This window comes from Triturus cristatus, chromosome 4_1, assembly GCF_964204655.1.
Source record: "Triturus cristatus chromosome 4_1, aTriCri1.1, whole genome shotgun sequence".
Classification (NCBI taxonomy): Eukaryota; Metazoa; Chordata; class Amphibia; order Caudata; family Salamandridae; genus Triturus; species Triturus cristatus.
Genome location: NC_140585.1, coordinates 220,948,960 through 220,970,522, shown reverse-complemented (window position 1 = coordinate 220,970,522; position 21,563 = coordinate 220,948,960). Strand labels below are relative to the sequence as shown.

General features: G+C 47.2%; 1 long non-coding RNA gene across 1 annotated transcript in view; it reads left to right on the top strand.

Moving 5' to 3' along the window:
- LOC146854121 (uncharacterized) overlaps positions 1–21,563 on the top strand; it is a 169,896-nt gene that overhangs the window by 51,542 nt on the left and 96,791 nt on the right. The window contains exon 3 of the long non-coding RNA XR_014980736.1: positions 8,771–8,846. This is a non-coding gene — a long non-coding RNA (uncharacterized LOC146854121). The remainder of the gene's footprint in view (positions 1–8,770; positions 8,847–21,563) is intronic.

The following is a 21,563-nucleotide window of genomic DNA, read 5'->3' as shown; positions in this document are numbered from 1 at the left end:
CCATGCAGGGCGATATACCCCTTTTTTGTATCCGAGCCGCCCTCCATCGTGGTCAACCTTAACTTTTTACTTTGACCCGGTTTTGCATGACTAGATGCCTGCGGTACTCTATTTTTCTAAGTTGGTTTGTGATTTTTCAGGTGATGGTGCGGTGCCCAAAAAATTCAATGTTGAGGCTAATATTATTGCCGCTGCTCCTACTAACAAGGAGCAGTTATTATTGTTCACCAGAATGTGTGAGTACTATAGCAAATTTATTTAAAACTTTGCTACCAAAATGGAGCCTTTGAGAGTATTGTTAAGACGCAATGTGACTTATGAATGGTCAGATATAGGATGGGAGGAAGATCGTTCCGAGTAGCTGCAGCCAAGCTATGGAACAGTCTACCTGTCGACATACGCCTTATCCCTCACCTCTTCCCATTCAGGAAACGTATTAAAACTTGGCTCTTTCCCCTGTCCCTATAAAAACCGGTTCAGTTCCAGTTCACCCCGTCAATAAACCACAAGAGTAGCTACCAGCTCCAGGATACCTGCCAGGTGACAGTCGCGCTTTATAAATGTTTTAAATAAATAAATAAATACAACAGATGGCGTTTAATAACATAAAACAGGACATTGTGAGAGCACTCACATTGGAACCATTTTGCATGTAGAAAAAGTGTGTAATTACAGTGGCTGCAAGCCTGTATGGCATTGGGGGTGTTCTATCTCAAAGGTCTGGTAAGGATGAGCGGAATGTTTCTTTTGTCTCCTGCACCCTGAATGAAATGGAGCACAGATGTGCTGTCATCGAGAGGAAGTTACCGGCATGTGTGTCAGTAGGTGAACACTTGAGGAACTATGACTGGGGCAGTCAATTTGTGTGGAGAACTGACCACAAGCCGTTGGCAAACATTTAATGTCCTGGAGGGGTTGAAATTCCACAGTGTGTATTGCAAGATTAGCTTCAATACTTCAAGAATATACCTTCATTACTGAGTATGTACCTGGAAAACAAATTTGACGGCTGACTTTGTGTCACACTTTTCATGTCAACTGGGTGAAGCTGAGAGAGGAGGAGAATTGTATATGGTTGCAAGCATTAAAGATGTTGTAGGTGGGGAGTTTGGTGACTTCCACAAAAATTGTGGAAGGTATGTGAGAGGATGGATGAACAGTGGGAAGAGACGAAGAGGTGTATTCTACAAGGTTGGCCTAACAAAAGAGAAGTTAAGCCTGAGATGAAAGCTGTATACGATGTGGCTATGGAACTGCAAATAGAAGGCAATTTATTATTTAAAGGGGAAATTGTGTTCCTCCTGGAGGGATCTGTGATGTTATTCTCAAATTGGCACATAAGGAGCATCCAGGTATGTCTGCCATGAAGTGTTTGGTAAGGATTCATTTTTGGTGGCCGGTGATTGACAAAATGATAGATCAAACGGTAAGGGAGTGTGAGGTGTGTGCTTCAAGTGAAAAAATTATGAAGGTAAGTGTCCCACCTTTAGAAAATGTCATGTGGCCAGAATTATCATGGCAAATACTGGCTTTTGATGTGTCAGGGCCTTTTAATTTTCTACCAGCGGATGCACATTTTGCCTTAGTATTAGTGGACTGCCATTCAAAGTGGCAGAAATCAATTTTGTCGCACAAGCTACCACCGGTGCGGTGATTTAGTTCCTTAAGGAAGTGTTTGCCAGAGAGGGTTGTCCTTCCACCCTGGTAACTGACAATGGTGTCCAGTTAATGTTCAAGGAGATGGAGACTTTTCTCAAACATTGTAACATAAAGCATCTGACAACCTCTTTATATGACCCTCATGAAAATGGTCAAGTCAATCAATCAATGTTATGTTATGTTATGTTATGTTAAAATGGGACTTTTATAGCGCAACGGCTACTCCAAAGGAGTGTCCCGGCGCTTTGTGCTCCAGACCTAAAGAAAGAACTGGAAAACATAACAGTAAAAAGACAGGAGCCTAAAAGAGGAAGCGGACTAACCAGAGAACAGCCAAGTTTTTAAGTCCTTCCTGAAGGCAAGCAAGTTCGAGGTAGTCCGCAAGGACACCGGTAGAGAGTTCCATAGCTGGGGGGCAAGGAATCTAAAGGACCGGCCGCCTAGACGAGCCCTTTTGATACGTGGTACCCGAGCCAGAGCCAATGTTTCCGACCTGAGAGATCGTGTAGGTCGGTAGAAGTCCAGCCTCTTCTGGAGATATTTTGCACCATTACCATGCAGGGCCTTATGGGCTAGGGTCATGGCCTTGAACAGTATCCTCTTCCGTATAGGAAGCCAATGGAGGGATAGAAGAAGGTTAGAGGCACTAGTGCGACGATGTAGGCCAGAGATCGCTCGAGCAGCAGCGTTCTGGGTCACCTGCAAACGCTGAAGGAGATATTCTGGCAGACCCACATATAGAACATTTGCATAGTCCAATCTGGATCCTATAAGTGCCTGGACAGTTATCCTCCGATGTTCCTCAGATAGAAGGGGAAAGAACTTACGCAACATTCTGAGGATCCCGAAACATGTTCCCGTAAGAGTAGAAACCTGGGATTTGAGCGAAAGCTCATTGTCAATTTTTACTCCCAGGTTCTTAGCCCACTTAGATGACTGAGTTGGAGGGAACATGTCAGCAGGCCACCACCCATGCCAATCTGGTTCCGATGGGCATCCGAAGAATAGTATTTCGGATTTATCCGAGTTGCACTTGAGGCTGTTGAGTTGGAACCAATTAAAAACAGCCCCAAGGCACTCACGGATCCTTTCTCCATCGAACTCTTCGCTCTTACGGCAGGTGAACAGAAGCTGGGTGTCGTCAGCATAAGAGACGATCCGGGCCCCATAGGACTCTGCCAATGTCGCCAGAGGGGTCATAAGGATGTTAAATAGAGTGGGGCTCAATACAGAGCCCTGAGGCACTCCGACTCCCAATGGCGGCATTTCGGCAGATCCAGGTGGGACCCAGACCGTCTGCCGGCGGTTGGCTAGAAAGGAACGAAACCAGTTGAGCACCGTCCCCCCCAGACCGATGTCGTGTAGTCTAGTGAGGAGATCCTCATGGGGGACGGTGTCAAACGCCGCCGACAGGTCTAGCATAACTAACATCACCCTGCCTCCGGTATCCAGCACCTCCTTCACGATCTCAGAAACTTCCAGGAGCGCCGTCTCAGTGCTTAAGTTGGAGCGAAAGCCCGATTGGGATTCATGAAGTAACTCGTTTGACTCCAGGAAGTTAGAAAGCACGCTATGAACGTGTTTCTCCAGGATCTTGGTAAGTGCTGGAAGGAGCGAGATTGGCCTATAGTTGGAGGGCACTTCTGGGTCAAGATTAGGCTTTTTGATAAGAGGGATGACCATGGCCTGTTTCCAGGACTGGGGCAGAAATCCCTGACTCAGGGAAAGGTTAAGAATGGGATTAGCTATGGGGTTAACGGCATCTGCCATTCTCGCTAAGAATTTTGCTGGACAGGGATCTAGCGGTGAACCCGATTTAAGGTTCCTCATCAAGGCTAAGGATGCGGCAGCCGAAAGGGGCGGGAAGTCTAGCAGAACTGGGCCTGGAGACGACAGGAGAGTTGTCTCAATCGACAGAGTTGACGGGTCATCTATAGGTCTCAAAGGAAAGGAATCCTGAATTTACCTAATTTTGGTGGTAAAGAAATTAGCAATGGTGTTGGCCCAGGTCTCCACCAGAGCGTCCTGAGCTGAGATTGACCGCGGGCTGGTGAATTCTCGCACAATTGAGAAAATCTCCTTACAGGAGTTTGCCGCGTCTTCAATCCTTTTGGCAAAATAGCATTTCTTGCCCTGAAGTATTAAATCATGATATGATTTCATCATGGTTTTATAAAGTTGTTTGGCCTCAGGTTCGTACTGGGCTCTCCAAGCCCGCTCAGCGACTTTGCATTGCCTACGGTGATGGGCCAATTCCTCCGTAAACCAAGGGGCCGAGACCCGTCGGGCGGCAGACCTGGGTGGCTGTAATGGGGCGAGCTCATTTAATCTAGCAAGGAGCCAGGATTGCAGGCTCTCCAGGTCTTTCTCCAGGTCACCCGTATAAGACATGGGGTGATCCACCAGACCCTGCGCTAGCAGATCCGGAGTCACCCGATGGAGTGCCCTATAGCTGCTACCCTGCTGTCTCGTGGCACTGGCCATAGAATTCGTAGTAGATGATATTTCAAAATGAACAAGACAATGATCAGACCATAAGACTGGCAGAAGTGTCACAGCCATAATAGGTGAGGTGGAAAAAACCTGGTCAAGTGTGTGGCCTTTATCATGGGTCGGGCCAAAGATATAGGGGGAAAGGCCCAGAGTAGATGTAATATCAAACAGCTTGATAGCATCCTGATCTTGGTGATCATCCATATGGAAGTTAAAATCTCCAGCCAATATACACCGCTCCGATCTTAGAACAAGGACCGACATAACCTGCTGGAGATCATCAAGAAAGGATCCCACCGGGCCCGGAGGTCTGTAAACAACAAGGCCCTTCAGCGCTTGCTGAGGCGATAGGGAGATGGTAAAGGCAAGAGAGTCAGCCCCTACGATGGTATTTGTGTGCGTGACCGTGCACGGAAAAGATTTTTTCACAACCAGGGCAACTCCTCCCCCCCTACCCTTGTCTCTATCTTGTCGATGGATGATATAGTCAGAGGGAATGGCTACCGCGATGTCCGGGTGGGAGGATTCATTGAGCCATGTCTCAGTGAGCATCAGACAGGTAGGACTGGTCGTCGAAAGGAGATCATAAATCTCTTGAGTGTGTCGGTGCAACGACCTTGTATTAAGGAGTAGACAAAGATGTTTAATGCTACAATCCTTAATAGAGCGGGGGGAAGGGAGATTGCGAGTAGGATGCCATTTACAGACAGGGCACTTATGTTTACCTCTATATCGGACAGGAAAGACTGAGTGACAGGACGCATCCCCGTCACGCAAAGAGTAGAGTTCCTGAGCGGAGTAGGAAAGCATAATGGCCAGAAGTACCTGCCACGCCGAACGCCTCCGGGACGCTGACGGGCGCAGACGGGCAGGACTCTGGCACGACTCCGGCGCAGGTCCGGCGCGTCCGCAGTCCGCGTCCGCTGCGCGGAGGGAGGGGTGAGCTTTTTATAGCGCTACTAGAGGGCGGAGAGTCCTACCCCCAAGATGGCGGCCAAAATGAGATCCCAGCCCTCGGCGTCAACACTCAGCCGAGGGCGGTCTCACAGTCCCAGACAAGGGAGAGGGAGCAGGGCAAAGCGCATACAAGCGCTGGGAAGTCTAAGGCAGGCAGCGCTAGGCTCAGGCACGCTTATAACACAAGCGTGAGCACAAGCTGCACAAGACAAAAATTAAAATGACAAGCATGAAAGTCAAACACGCTAGGTTAAAAATGCCAAAGAATAGTAGAGAGGCCTCCCAGCTTCCGCCTCAGGAGGGAAAGGTAGGTAGCAGTTGTTAATCACATGCAAGATGTTCCGTTTCCCTTTTATAGCGCTACTAGAGCGCGAGGGCGGAGAGTCCTACCCCCAAGATGGCGGCCAAAATGAGATCCCAGCCCTCGGCGTCAACACTCAGCCGAGGGCGGTCTCACAGTCCCAGACAAGGGAGAGGGAGCAGGGCAAAGCGCATACAAGCGCTGGGAAGTCTAAGGCAGGCAGCGCTAGGCTCAGGCACGCTTATAACACAAGCGCGAGCACAAGCTGCACAAGACAAAAATTAAAATGACAAGCATGAAAGTCAAACACGCTAGGTTAAAAATGCCAAAGAATAGTAGAGAGGCCTCCCGGCTTCCGCCTCAGGAGGGAAAGGTAGGTAGCAGTTATCAATCAGGGTACTTGTAAAGTGCACTACTTACCCGTGAGGGTCTCAAGGCGCTGAGGGTTGGGGGGGTGGGTGCCGCTACTGCTCGAAGAGCCAGGTCTTGAGGAGTCTTCTGAAGGCGAGTAGGTCTTGGGTCTGTCGTAGGTGGGTTGGGAGGGTGTTCCAGGTTTTGGCAGCGAGGTAAGAGAAGGATCTGCCGCTGGCGGTCATACGTTGGATGCGGGGGACATCTGCGAGGGCGAGGTTGGCGGAGCGGAGCTGGCGGGTGGGGGTGTAGAAGCTGAGTCTGCTGTTCAGGTAGGCTGGTCTGGCGTTGTGGAGTGCTTTGTGTGCGTGGGTGAGGAGCTTGAAGGTGATCCTCTTGTCGATGGGGAGCCAGTGCAGGTCTCTCATGACGGGGGTGATGTGGCTGCGGCGGGGGGCGTTGACGATCAGCCGGGCGGAGGCGTTTTGGATGCGTTGTAGCCGCCGTCGGTGTTTGGCTGGGATTCCTGCGCAGAGTGCGTTGCCGTAGTCCAGTCTCCTGCTGACGAGGGCCTGTGTCACTGTTCTTCTTGTTTCGGTCGGGATCCATTTGTAGATCCGGCGGAGCATGCGTAGGGTGTTGTAGCAGGAGGAGGAGACGGCGTTGACTTGCATGGACATGAGAGGGAGGAGTCGAGGATGAATCCTAGGTTGCGTGCGTGGTCGGTTGGTGTCGGTGCTGTCCCCAGAGTGGTCGGCCACCAGGAGTCGTCCCAGGCTGAGGGGGTGGGTCAGAGGATGAGGACCTCCGTCTTGTCCGAGTTCAGTTTCAGACGGCTGCTCCTCATCCAGTCGGCGATGGCCTTCATGCCCTCGTGAATGTTGGTTTTGGCGGTGTGAGGGACCTTGGTGAGGGAGAGGATGAGCTGGGTGTCTTCGTCGTAGGAGATGATGTTGAGGTTGTGGTGGCGGGCCACTTGTGTGAGGGGGGCCATGTAGATGTTGAACAGCGTCGGGCTGAGGGATGAGCCCTGGGGGACGCCGCAGATGATGTCGGTGGCTTCTGACCGGAAAGGTGGGAGACGGATGCTCTGGGTTCTGCCGGAGAGGAAGGACGTGGTCCAATCAAGGGCCTGCTGTTGGATTCCGGCTTCTTGGAGGCGTGTCTTTACGGTGCGGTGGCAGACCGTGTTGAATGCGGCTTACAGGTCCAGGAGGATGAGGGCTGATGTTTCGCCATTGTCCAGTTGGCATCTGATGTCGTCTGTGGCGGCGATGAGGGCTGTCTCGGTGCTGTGGTTACGTCTGAATCCGGATTGGGACGGGTCCAGGATGTTGTTGTCTTCGAGGTGGCGGGTCAGTTGGATGTTGACGATTTTCTCGATGACCTTTGCCGGGAACGGGAGCAGGGAGATGGGTCGGAAGTTCTTGAGGTCCGTGGGGTCCGCCTTGGGCTTTTGGTCAAGTGTAAAGATTTAACCATGTGCTTAACAGGTATGTGGTGAAGGCACACACTCAGAGTGGAAATTGGAAAAACATATTGAGGGAAAAACTATGGATGTACAGTATAACTTCGCACACAATCACAGAAGTTAGTCCTTTCAAGCTATTGAAGGGTAGGAATCCTGCATTCCGGCTGTGTCCATGATAGTTTAAGGAGAGATGGAGTGGAGTTGGAGTTGAGTGTGATGTAAGAGATGTAGTGGAGAGAGTGAAGTGGAAGCAGAATAAGACCAAATAGTGGTATGATGAAAATTGGAAGATTAAACCTTATGGTATCATCGTTGGAGATTGGGTGAGGGTTCGGAAACCTGGTCTTGTGAACAAATGAATGTCAAAATTTGGAAAATCAGGAAGGTTAAAAAGTATTTACAAACTGCATTATCACTCAAGAAGGCAAGGTATGAAATGCCAGTAAGACTGCCAAATGTACTAAACCCGCGGGTGACCGCAGTGTGAGTTTGGATGGAAATTAACCAGCGAGAGAGTTCTTGGTGAGGTGCAAAGACAACTGTTTAGAGAGTGGTCCAGAAGAAGATCATGGGAATCTCAATGAGAGCCCAGTGGCATTTCATGAACAAGTTGAAACTGCCGGACTCCAAGGAAGTTTGATGATTTTGTTAAATAATAGTTTTTTTCCTCACTGTAATATTTTATTACCTTGTTTTTAGTTTTTTTTGTTATTTGTTGTTTGGGTAAAAAGGAAGATGTGTTGTATGCTCACTTGAGCATGCCTTGCATGTGCCATGTTTTTATTTGTGTAGCATTCTGCATTCCAGAGGAATGGTTCCTGTGGAATGCTGAATGACCTTCAGTTGATCTGTAGTCACCCCTTGGTGAATGCGCTTGCTGTGTCCCTCCAATAAACCTTCTTGATTTTCCTTGTATTTGAATTTGTGGTGTATTGAACAATAGGTTTTCATGCTGTGCAAGAAAAGGACTGTAATTACACAATTTGTGATTGAGAATGCAATACCCGTTAGGTGCTATGGTTTAATTGTGTTACTCATCCTAAACATTATGTTAAGTACACAAATCACCCAGACATGCACAGGCATACTCCCATGTGAATGCATGTACTGCCACTATTAAGTACAATCTTTCAAAGTTGTATTCAATACAAGTGAATGTTTTGACATGTGAGTTGTTGAACTAGATCCGCCTTTGAAGGGGTAAGAGTGTTTACGCAATGTCATCAAAAAGTATTTCCATCAGCTTATGTTTATTTGTAAATTACTGAGTAGTATTGAGCTGTGCGAGTAAACATTTTTTCCTTTTTCGAAAGAAAAAAGCACAGACTGAACAATCATTTATTGAGTGCATTACTTGTGTATCTGTGAATGGTGATTACTAGCCTACACCACCTTCCTTGAGTAGGCCTTGGGCGGCTCTGCTTCATTACCCTGTGACAGTCAAGTGCTACAATGGGGTGTTTGGTTCCCAGTGGAGGACAAATTGGAACCCATTACTTGTGCAAGCCACACAACTATTGACACTTTTTTTTTTATAGTGGTGATTCGTCAAACAAGTTGAAAGTTATTGGGGAGCAGCAATTCAAGGAATCCTTATCTGTGGCAATCCTAGTTGTAAGTACAGAGTGGCAATCAGATTCAATGTGACTTCTTTCTTTGTATCTATAGTACTTATTTTGTATCTGTTCATTGGTTTACATAATTATGTGATCATAAATGCATCTTTTAGTTTTTCATGTAGTAATTCTGAAACTTTACATATCCAGTGTAATGCATCTTTTGGGCTTTCCTGCTACTTTTATTAGTATGACACTACATGACGCTACATGTGAAGCTCAAAGCGAACAAAAGCCAATCATTTATGTTCTTATAAATATTGAGACACTTCTCCATTTTGTTGCAAAGGTGTCCCGCTAGGACACTTTTCCATTTTGTTGCAAAGGAGTGCATAGGGAAGATGGGTTTTGTTTGGCTTGCTGGGCACAGTTTTTCGTGTGAACCATAGAAAACTCATGTTGATGAAGATTGCTTCATTGGTTTCTATTAGCAAGTGACTATAAATAGGTCTTTTATATGTTCATAAAATAAATCTGAAACTTTACAAATGTAGTCTAGGGCTTCCTCGTTACTTTCAGTAGTATTGTGCTACATATGAAACAACAGATACCACTATGTTTTTGGTTCATATATCTTAATATTGTCACTTGCAATAGCAAAAAGAATCATCTAGACACTATAATGTATATTGAAGGCAAACTTTATCAAAATCCATCAGCCGTTTCTGCACTACGTTGAATGGAAAAGTCTAGGGAAAAATACACAGGGATAGAAATCTGTTTTGGGACCCTCCTTTTATCGTTGCTTCCTCCTAAAGATTTTCCACATGAATTTCCATAATCACAAAATGTAGAAAATCCTATAGGTCTGTAATGTTTTGTGGTCATTTGTCAAATGTGTGGAAAGTTATAAGTGAGCAAACATCCAGGGAAACCCTATCTCTGGGAAGCCTAACTATAACTACAGAGAGGCTGTCGCTATTATCTAATAGAGGTATGTATGTATATGTATATATATATATATATTCACTTAAAAAACCATAGGTTTCACACATGTTATAGTTAGCTGGACATTTCACTCGTGAAAAACCATTGAAATTCTCCTGTTATAGTTAGTGCAGGCAACTATAACTCACGCGACCGCAATCCTCTGCTGATGACGTCAGATATTACATCACTGTATTTAGACACTTATTTACCCATGTCTTCTTCCATTAATTTTTAGCTATATATATATTACAAATATTTTTTTTTCAGAAAGACACATATGTCATCAGTGATGTAATATCTGACGTCATCAGCAGAGGATTGCGGTCGCGTGAGTTATAGTTGCCTGCACTAACTATAACGGGGGAATTTCAATGGTTTTTCACGAGTGAAATGTCCAGCTAACTATAACATGTGTGAAACCTATGGTTTTTTAAGTGAATTTGCAAGGTTTTTTAAATGCTAATTCCTAACTATAACGTGTGTGAAACCTATGGTTTTTTCAGTGAATTTGTATGGTTTTTTAAATGCTAAGATATGTATTTATTTTATTATTTTTTTTAAGGTTTTTCACCGTGCGTGTACCATACACGCACGGTGCGCTTCGCGCACCGTGCGCCCACGTTACGCAGTTCGCGGAATTTTTCCTTTTCTACCGTATGTGCACGCTACGCATACTCTGCGATTTTTCGCAAAAAAATAAAGAGAACATTTTGGCCCTTGGGGGTCCTTCTGGGACCCCCTGACTAAGGCTAGGGGGTCAGGAACTGTCCACCCTGCCCCCTTTTCACGTTCTCCACCTTTGTTTTTCACCCCCTCAGACTGCGAGAGACAAAATGGCGGCTGACACTTCCTGGTTTCGACCGATTCGAATGTTTACTAAGATCTAACAACCAATCAGAATCGCGCTTTACCGTACGCGCACGGTGCGCGCTTACAGATATATATATTGATTTAAATGCTATTTTCTCAGGAAATACTGAACAGATTTACACCAGACCTGCAAAAGGCACATCCCTGACCTGAGTACTACCTCTCTGCCAAATTTCAAGTAATTCTGTTCAGCCGTTCGGGCTGTAGCTTGGACTAAAGGTCCTATGGAAAAATGCATGGGGAAAACGCGTTTTGGGACCCCCCTTTTTCTCAGCCCCCGCTTGACGAATCCCCCCGAGACTTTCAGATAACTATAACTCGCACGCCCGCAATCCACTGCTCATGACGTCACACATTACATCACTCATGACATGGTCAATGGCATCACTCATGACATCACTGATGACATCATCCTTGTGATAGAGTGGCGGTCGCGCGAGTTATAGTTATGTGAACTAACTATAACGGGGGAATTTCATTGGTTTTTTACGAGTGAAATGTCCACCTAACTATAACCTGTGTGAAACCTATGGTTTTTTAAGTGAATTTGCAAGGTTTTTTAAATGCTAATTCCTAACTATAACGTGTGTGAAACCTATGGTTTTTTAAGTGAATTTGTACGGTTCTTTAAATGCTAAGTTATGCATTTATTAATTTTTTTTTTTTCAAGGTTTTTCACCGTGTGCGCGCACCGTGCGCGCGCTTTGGGCGCACGGTGCGCTGCGCGCACTAAGCGCACCCCGCAATTGTTTTCGAAAATAATAAAATGTTTATTACACCCTTGGGGTTCCTTCGGTGACCCCCTGACAACCGCTAGGGGGTCAGGAGCTCTCTTCCCTGCCCCCTTTTCGCGTTTTCCACCTTTTTTCCACCTTTCCTTTTCAGTGCGACAGACAAAATGGCGGCCGACACTTCCTGATTTCGACCGATTCGAATGTTAACTGACATCTATCAACCAATCAGAATTTCGCTCACGCACGGTGCGCACGTATAGATATTTATATGCTTTTAAATGCTATTTTCTCAAAACACGTTTTCCCCGTGCATTTTCCCGTAGGACCTTTAGTCGAAGGTACAGCCCGAACGGCTAAACAGAATTACTTGAAATTTGGCAAAGAGGTAGTCCTCAGGTCAGGGGTGTGCCTTTTGCATATATGGTGTCAATCTGTTCAGTAGTTTCTGAGAAAATTGCAGTTAAAAGTACATAAATATCTATATGCGCGCACGGTGCCATGCGCAAGCATAATTCTGATTGGTGGTTAGATGTCAACATTCGAATCGGTCGAAATCAGGAAGTGTTGGACGCCATTTTGTGTGTGGCAGTGAAAAGCAAAGGTTGAGAACGTGAAAAGGGGGCAGGGTAGAGAGTTCCTGACCCCCTAGCCTTTGTCAGGGGGTCCCTGAAGGACCCCGAAGGGTGAAAAAAACATTTTATTTTTCTTTCAAAAAATCGCGGGGTGCGCGCACCGTGCGCACACAGTGAAAAACCTTTAAAAAAAAAGTTAAAAACATTTTAAACAAGCCATTCCATATTACAGGATACAGTCAATCTATAACTATATACATAGGTAGTTTATTGTAAAATAATTATATAAAAAATATAATAATACATACATAAATTAGCATTTAAAAAACCTTACAAATTCACTAAAAAAAACATAGGTTTCACACACGTTATAATTAGAAATTATCATTGAAAACACCTTGCAAATTCACTTAAAGAACCATAGGTTTCACACACGTTATAGTTAGGAATTAGCATTTTAAAAACCTTGCAAATTACTAAATATATATATATATATATATATATATATATATATATATATATATATATATATATATTCACTGAAAAAACCATAGGTTTCACACATGTTATAGTTAGCTGGACATTTCACTCGTAAAAAACCATTGAAATCCCCCCGTTATAGTTAGTTCAGCTACATATAACTCGCGCGACCGCAATCCACTGCTGATGATGTCACATATTACATCACTGTATTCACTAAGATACTGTTAATAAGTCAGTTATACAATTAATTTTACAAAAAAACCATCCATTTAGACACTTATTTACCCATTTATTCTTCCATTAACCTTTAGATATACATATATAAAAAATATTTATTTTTCAGAAAGACACATATTCACTAGATGATGTCATCAGTGATGTAATCAGTGATGTCATTTGAGATGTCATCAGTGATGTCATGAGTGATGTCACTGACCATGTCATGAGTGATGTAATATGTGACGTCATCAGCAGTGGATTGCGGTCGCGCGAGTTATATTTAGCTGAACTAACTATAACGGGGGAATTTCAATGGTTTTTTACGAGTGAAATGTCCAGCTAACTATAACATGTGTGAAACCTATGGTTTTTTCAGTGAATATATATATATATATTTGGTATGCTATGTATACATGTGAAAATGTGTCGGTCCACCTGTTTGCCTCGGTGGCACAGAAAAAATGGGTGGAACTGACGTCAGAACGCAGACGAGGTCCTCTTATGGCTCCGATGACATCAGATGCTGTCGCGAGTGGAGCCGTGCTATTATGACGTCCTCGTCGACGTGGGAGAGCTAGGAAAGAATTTCCGCGGAATGCTGGCGCAGGGGATATTCACCAAAGTATTTAGGCTAGTCCTTTGGGAGCAACTGTTTATGTTGCCACTCCAGAAACCAAAACCAGTAATCTGAGGGCAGAGGCCCTGCAGATGGCACACGAGGTGGGGAGCCAAGTCATGTGCACCGGCGGGGCAGCATAGTGACAAGCACCACTACCGATAAAAAAGGTAACGAGAGCACTGAATAACACAAGATCTTCTCTTTGTATCTATCAGGAACAACGAGGTTAAAATGCCCTAGTTCCAAAATGTAGAATTAGTGCTACAACAGTCTTCAAGAGGACCTGCGATGGATGCCGCTTCTGCCTCCCGTACCCTGGAGGCGGAACATGAGTCATGCGGTACGGTCATACTGTGGTGGGACGCACACTCGTTGACCTCTCCTGGCACTGCTCCACACTTCGGGAAGGAAAATTTCCATTAGCTGTGTTTTGTGATGAACTCCTTTAGATCCAAACAGACTCTTCCACTCTCTCACCGGAAGTGAAACCAGGCCACGCGGACACTTTCACAATACAACATACATGCACGTTTCGGTAAAAAAAACACATTAATTCCTCCTAATTTATCAAATAAACGACTCACTGAAGAATAGGGGCCAGCTTCGATCGGTAAACAGCCGTTACGACTTTTTTACTTCGCGATACCATTACAATGCATGCATTACCACGCATGCGCTGTACATTGCATTTTTTTAGAACGCATGGTCATTTATTACGCATGCCTTTACAACGAATTGTATGCGTCCTAAAAAAATCTAAACGATCCACGTCGTTTTAAAGAAACAGAGGCTCTTCCGTTTCCTCACAACAACGTGCACCACCCCTCAGAGACGACGTGAAGCGAGAGCCACAAGGAGAGAGGAACCACAAGGAGTGAGAGGTAAGGGGGATTGGGAATGGGGTTGGGGTTTCTTTTCTAGGGTTTAGGGTAGTGCAGTGGTGTTTGGGTAGTGTAGGGGGTCTTGTTGGGGGTAGTTCTTTAGGGTTTAGGGTAGTGCAGTGGTGTTTGGGTAGTGTAGGGAGTCAGGTAGTGTAGGGGGTCATGTTGGGGGTAGTGTTTTAGGGTTTAAGGCAGTGCAGTGGTGTTTGGGTAGTGTATGGGGTCGTGCTGGGGTAGTGTTTTAGGGTTTAGGGTAGTGCAGTGGTGGTTGTGTAGTGGAGGGGGTCATGCTTGGGGTAGTGTTTTAGGGTTTCGGGTAGTGCAGTGGTATTTGGGTAGTGCATGGGGTCATGTTTTAGGGTTTAGGGTAGTGCAGTGGTGTTTGTGTAGTGTAGGGGGTTGTGCTGGGGTAGAGTTTTAGGGTATAGGGAAGTGCAGTGGTGGGTGTGTAGTGGAGGGGGTCATGCTGGGGGTATTGTTTTAGGGTTTAGGGTAGTGCAATGGTGTTTGGGTGGTGTAGGGGTTGTGCTGGGGTAGATTTAGGGTTTAGGGTAGTGCAGTGGTGTTTGTGTAGTGTAGGGGGTCATGCTGGGGTAGTGTTTTAGGGTTTAGAGTAGTGCAGTGGTGTTTAGGTAGTGTAGGGGGTCGTGTTTTAGGAATTAGGGTAGTGCAGTACTGTTTGGGAAGTATAGCAGGTCGTGCTGGGGTAGTGTTTTAGGGTATAGGGTAGTGCAGTGGTGTTTATGTAGTGTAGCGGGTCGTGCTGGGGGTAGTGTTTTAGGGTATAGGGTAGTGCAGTGGTGTTTGTGTAGTGTAGGGGGTCGTGCTAGGGGTAGTGGTTTAGGGTATAGGGTAGTGCAGTGGTGTTTGTGTAGTGTAGGGGGTCGTGTTTTAGGGTATAGGGTAGTGCAATGCTGTTTGGGTAGAGTAGGGGGTCATGCTGGGGGTAGTGTTTTAGGGTTTAGGGTAGTGCAGTGGTGTTTGGGTAGTGTTGAGGGTCGTGCTGAGGGTAGATTAGGGGGTTTAGGGTAGTGCAGTGGTGTTTGTGTAGTGTAGGGGGTTGTGCTGGGGGTAGTGTTTTAGGGTTTAGTTTAACGCAGTGGTGTTTGGGTAGTGTAGGGGGTTGTGCTGGGGGTGGTGTTTTATGGTTTAGGGTAGTGCAGTGGTGTTTGGGTAATGTAGGGGATTGTGTTTTAGGGTAGTGCAGTGGTGTTTGGGTAGTGTAGGGGGTCATGCTGGGGGTAGTGTTTTAGGGTTTAGGGTAGTGCAGTGGTGTTTGGGTAGTGTAGGGGGTCATGCTGGGGTAGTGCTTTAGGGTTTAGGGTAGCGCAGTGGTGTTTGGGTAGTGTAGGGGGTCGTGCTGGGTATAGTGTTTTAGGGTTTAGGGTAGTTCAGTGGTGTTTGTGTAGTGTGACGGGGGAGTGTTTTAGGGTTTATGGTAGTGCAGTGGTATTTGGGTAGTGTAGGGGGTCATGCTGGGGTAGAGTTTTAGGGTTTAGGGTAGTGCAGTGGTGTTTGGGTAGTGTAGGGCGTCGTGCTGGGGTAGTGTTATAGGGATTAGGGTAGTGCAGTACTGTTTGGGTAGTGTAGCGGGTCGTGCTGGGGGTAGTGTTTTAGGATACAGGGTAGTGCAGTGGTGTTTGTGTAGTGTAGCGGGTCATGCTGGGGTAGTGTTTTAGGGTATAGGGGAGTGCACTGGTGTTTGTGTTGTGTAGGGGTTCATGCTGGAGTAGTGATTTAGGGTTTAGGGTAGTGCAGTGGTGTTTCCGTGGTGTAGGGGGTAGTGTTTTAGGGTTTAGGGAAGTGCAGTGGTGTTTGTGTAGTGTAGGGGGTTGTGATGGGGTAGAGTTTTAGGGTATAGGGCAGTGCAGTGGTGTTTGGGTAGTGTAGGGGGTTGTGCTGGGGGTAGTGTTTTATGGTTTAGGGTAGTGCAGTGGTGGTTGTGTAGTGGAGGGGGTCATGGGGGGTAGGGTTTTAGGGTTTAGGGTAGAGCAGTGGTGTTTGGGTAGTGTAGGGGGTTGTGCTGGGTAGTGTAGGGGTTGTGCTGGGGTAGATTTAGGGTTTAGGGTAGTGCAGTGGTGTTTGTGTAGTGTAGGTGGTCATGTTGGGGGTAGAATTAGGGTTTAGGGTAGTGCTGTGGTGTTTGGGTGGTGTAGGGGGTCATGCTGGGGTAGTGTATTAGGGTTTAGAGTAGTGCAGTGGTGTTTGGGTAGTGTAGGGGGTCGTGCTGGGGTAGTGTTTTAGGAATTAGGGTAGTGCAGTACTGTTTGGGTAGTGTAGTACGTCGTGCTGGGGGTTGTGTTTTAGGGTATAGGGTAGTGCAGTGGTGTTTGTGTAGTGTAGTGGGTCATGCTGAGAGTAGTGTGTTAGGGTATAGGGTAGTGCAGTGGTGTTTGTGCAGTGTAGGGGTCATGCTGGGGGTAGTGATTTAGGGTTTAGGGTAGTGCAGTGGTGTTTGTGTAGTGTAGGGGGTCGTGTTTTACAGAAGTGCAATGGTGTTTGGGTAGAGTAGGGGGTCATGCTGGTGGTAGTGTTTTAGGGTTTAGGGTAGTGCAGTGGTGCTTGGGTAGTGTAGAGGGTCGTGCTGGGGTAGACTTAGGGTTTAGGGTAGTGCAGTGGTGTTTGTGTCGTGTAGGGGGTCATGCTGGGGTAGTGTTTTAGGGATTAGGGTAGTGCAGTACTGTTTGGGTAGTGTAGCGGGTCGTGCTGGGGGTACTGTTTTAGGATACAGGGTAGTGCAGTGGTGTTTGTGTAGTGTAGAGGGTCAGGCTGGGGTAGTGTTTTAGGGTATAGGGGAGTGCAGTGGTGTTTGTGTAGTGTAGAGGGTCATGCTGGGGGTAGTGATTTAGGGTTTAGGGTAGTGCAGTGGTGTTTGTGTAGTGTAGGGGGTAGTGTTTTAGGGTTTATGGTAGTGCAGTGGTGTTTGGGTAGTGTAGGGGGTCATGCTGGGGTAGTGTTTTAGGGTGTAGGGTAGTGCAGTGGTGTTTGGGTAGTTTAGAGGGTAGTGCTGGGGTAGTGTTTTAGGGATTGGGGTAGTGCAGTACTGTTTGGGTAGTGTAGTGGGTCGTGCTGGGGGTTGTGTTTTAGGGTTTAGGGTAGTGCAGTGGTGTTTGTGTAGTGTAGGGGGTTATGATGAGGTAGAGTTTTAGGGTATAGGGCAGTGCAGTGGTGTTTGGGTAGTGTAGGGGGTTGTGCTGGGGGTAGTGTTTTAGGGTTTAGGGTAGTGCAGTGGTGGTTGTGTAGTGGAGGGGGTCATGGGGGTAGGGTTTTAGGGTTTAGGGTAGTGCAGTGGTGTTTGGGTAGTGTAGGGGGTTGTGCTGGGTAGTGTAGGGGTTGTGCTGGGGTAGATTTAGGGTTTAGGGTAGTGCAGTGGTGTTTGTGTAGTGTAGGGGGTCATATTGGGGGTAGAATTAGAGTTTAGGGTAGTGCAGTGGTGTTTGGGTAGTGTAGGGGTCATGCTGAGGTAGTGTTTTTGGGTTTAGAGTAGTGCAGTGGTGTTTGGGTAGTGTAGGGGTCATGCTGGGGTAGTGTTTTAGGAATTAGGGTAGTGCAATACTGTTTGGGTAGTGTAGCGGGTCGTGCTGGGGGTAGTGTTTTAGGGTATAGGGTAGTGCAGTGGTGTTTGTGTAGTGTAGCGGGTCATGCTGGGGGTAGTGTTTTAGGGTTTACGGTAGTGCAGTGTTATTTGGGTAGTGTAGGGGGTCATGCTGGGGTAGTGTTTTAGGGTTTAGGGTAGCGCAGTGGTCTTTGGGTAGTGTAGGGGGTCGTGCTGGGTGTGGTGTTTTGGGGCTTAGGGTAGTGCATTGGTGTTTGTGTAATGTAGGGGCTAGTGTTTTAGGGTTTTTGGTAGTGCAGTGGTGTTTGGGTAGTGTAGGGGGTCATGCTTGGGTAGAGTTTTAGGGTTTAGGGTAGTGCAGTGGTGTTTGGGTAGTGTAGGGGATCGTGCTGGGGTAGTGTTTTAGGGATTAGGGTAGTGCAGTGGTGTTTGTGTAGTGTAGTGTGTCATGCTGGGGGTAGTGTTTTAGGGTTTAGGGTAGTGCAGTGGTGTTTATGTAGTGTAGGGGATCGTGCTGGGGTAGTGATTTAGGGTTTAGGGTAGTGCAGTAGCGTTTGTGTAGTGTAGGGGGTGGTGCTGGGGATAGTGTTTTAGGGTTTCGGGTACTGCAGTGGTGTGTGTGTGTGGTGAAGGGGGTTGTGCTGGGGGTTGTGTTTTAGGATTTAGGGTAGTGCAGTGGTGTTTGGGTAGTGTAGAGGGTCGTGCTGGGGTGGTGTTTTAGGGTTTAGGGTAGTGTAGTGGTGTTTTGGTAGTGTAGGGGGTCATGCTGGAGTAGAGTTTTGGGGTTTAGGGTAGTGCAGTGGTGCTTGGGTAGTGTAGGGGGTCGTGCTGGGGTAGTGTTTTAGGGATTAGGGTAGTGCAGTCCTGTTTGTGTAGTGTAGCGAGTCGTGCTGGGGGTAGTGTTTTAGGATACAGGGTAGTGCAGTGGTGTTTGTGTAGTGTAGCGGGTCGTGCTGGGGTAGTGTTTTAGGGTATAGGGTAGTGCAGTGGTGTTTGTGTAGTGTAGGGGGTCGTGCTGGGGTTAGTGATTTAGGGTTTAGGGTAGTGCAGTGGTGTTTGTGTAGTGTAGTGGATCGTGCTGGGGGTAGTGTTTTAGGGTATAGGGTAGTGCAGTGGTGTTTGTGTGGTGTTGGGATTCGTGCTGGGGTAGTGATTTAGGGTTTAGGTTAGTGCAGTGGTGTTTGTGTAGTGTAGGGGGTGGTGCTGGGGGTAGTGTTTTAGGGTTTAGGGTAGTGCAGTGGTGTTTGGGTAGTGTAGAGGGTCGTGCTGGGGGTGGTGTTTTAGGGTTTAGGGTAGTGCAGTGATGTTTTGGTAGTGTAGGGGGTCATGCTGGAGTAGAGTTTTAGGGTTTAGGGTAGTGCAGTGGTGCTTGGGTAGTGTAGGGGGTCGTGCCGGGGTAGTGTTTTATGGATTAGGGTAGTGCAGTCCTGTTGGGGTAGTGTAGCGAGTCGTGCTGGGGGTAGTGTTTTAGGATACAGGGTAGTGCAGTGGTGTTTGTGTAGTGTAGCGGGTCGTGCTGGGGTTGTGTTTTAGGGTATAGGGTAGAGCAGTGGTGTTTGTGTAGTGTAGGTGGTCGTGCTGGGGTTAGTGATTTAGGGTTTAGGGTAGTGCAGTGGTGTTTGTGTAGTGTAGGGGGTGGTGCTGGGGGTAGTATTATAGGGTATATTGTAGTGGTGTTTGGGTAGTGTAGAGGGTCGTGCTGGGGGTGGTGTTTTAGGGTTTAGGGTAGTGCAGTGGTGTTTTGGTAGTGTAGGGGGTCATGCTGGAGTAGAGTTTTATGGTTTAGGGTAGTGCAGTGGTGCTTGGGTAGTGTAGGGGGTCGTGCTGGGGTAGTGTTTTATGGATTAGGGTAGTGCAGTCCTGTTTGGGTAGTGTAGCGAGTCGTGCTGGGGGTAGTGTTTTAGGATACAGGGTAGTGCAGTGGTGTTTGTGTAGTGTAGCGGGTCGTGCTGGGGTAGTGTTTTAGGGTATAGGGTAGTGCAGTGGTGTTTGTGTAGTGTAGGGGGTCGTGCTGGGGTTAGTGATTTAGGGTTTAGGGTAGTGCAGTGGTGTTTGGGTAGTTTAGAGGGTCGTGCTGGGGGTGGTGTTTTAGGGTTTACGGTAGTGCAGTGGTGTTTGGGTAGTGTAGGGGTTTGTGTTTTGGGGTAGTGCAGTGGTGTTTAGGTAGTGTAGGGGGTCACGCTGGGTGTAGTGTTTTAGGGTCCAGGGTAGTGCAGTGGTGTTTGGGTAGTGTAGGGGGTCGTGCTGGGGTAGTGTTTTAGGGTTTCGGGTAGTGCAGTGGTGTTTTGGTAGTGTAGGGGGTCATGCTGGAGTAGAGTTTTAGGGTTTAGGGTAGTGCAGTGGTGTTTGTGTAGTGTAGTGGATCGTGCTGGGGGTAGTGTTTTAGGGTATAGGGTAGTGCAGTGGTGTTTGTGTGGTGTTGGGGATCGTGCTGGGGTAGTGATTTAGGGTTTAGGTTAGTGCAGTGGTGTTTGTGTAGTGTAGGGGGTGGTGCTGGGGGTAGTGTTTTAGGATTTAGGGTAGTGCAGTGGTGTTTGGGTAGTGTAGAGGGTCGTGCTGGGGGTGGTGTTTTAGGGTTTACGGTAGTGCAGTGGTGTTTGGGTAGTGTAGGGGTTTGTGTTTTGGGGTAGTGCAGTGGTGTTTAGGTAGTGTAGGGGGTCACGCTGGGTGTAGTGTTTTAGGGTTCAGGGTAGTGCAGTGGTGTTTGGGTAGTGTAGGGGGTCGTGCTGGGGGTAGTGTTTTAGGGTTTCGGGTAGTGCAGTGGTGTTTTGGTAGTGTAGGGGGTCATGCTGGAGTAGAGTTTTAGGGTTTAGGGTAGTGCAGTGGTGTTTGTGTAGTGTAGTGGATCGTGCTGGGGGTAGTGTTTTAGGGTATAGGGTAGTGCAGTGGTGTTTGTGTGGTGTTGGGGATCGTGCTGGGGTAGTGATTTAGGGTTTAGGTTAGTGCAGTGGTGTTTGTGTAGTGTAGGGGGTGGTGCTGGGGGTAGTGTTTTAGGATTTAGGGTAGTGCAGTGGTGTTTGGGTAGTGTAGAGGGTCGTGCTGGGGGTGGTGTTTTAGGGTTTAGGGTAGTGCAGTGGTGTTTTGGTAGTGTAGGGGGTCATGCTGGAGTAGAGTTTTAGGGTTTAGGGTAGTGCAGGGGTGCTTGGGTAGTGTAGGGGGTCGTGCTGGGGTAGTGTTTTAGGATACAGGGTAGTGCAGTGGTGTTTGTGTAGTGTAGCGGGTCGTGCTGGGGTAGTGTTTTAGGGTATAGGGTAGTGCAGTGGTGTTTGTGTAGTGTAGGGGGTTGTGCTGGGGTTAGTGATTTAGGGTTTAGGGTAGTGCAGTGGTGTTTGTGTAGTGTAGGGGGTGGTGCTGGGGGTAGTATTATAGGGTATATTGTAGTGCAGTGGTATTTGTGTAGTGTAGTGAGTCGTGCTGGGGGTAGTGTTTTAGGGTATAGGGTAGTGCAGTGGTGTTTGTGTAGTGTAGCGGGTCATGCTGGGGGTAGTGTTTTAGGGTTTACGGTAGTGCAGTGTTATTTGGGTAGTGTAGGGGGTCATGCTGGGGTAGTGTTTTAGGGTTTAGGGTAGCGCAGTGGTCTTTGGGTAGTGTAGGGGGTCGTGCTGGGTGTGGTGTTTTGGGGCTTAGGGTAGTGCATTGGTGTTTGTGTAATGTAGGGGCTAGTGTTTTAGGGTTTTTGGTAGTGCAGTGGTGTTTGGGTAGTGTAGGGGGTCATGCTTGGGTAGAGTTTTAGGGTTTAGGGTAGTGCAGTGGTGTTTGGGTAGTGTAGGGGATCGTGCTGGGGTAGTGTTTTAGGGATTAGGGTAGTGCAGTGGTGTTTGTGTAGTGTAGTGTGTCATGCTGGGGGTAGT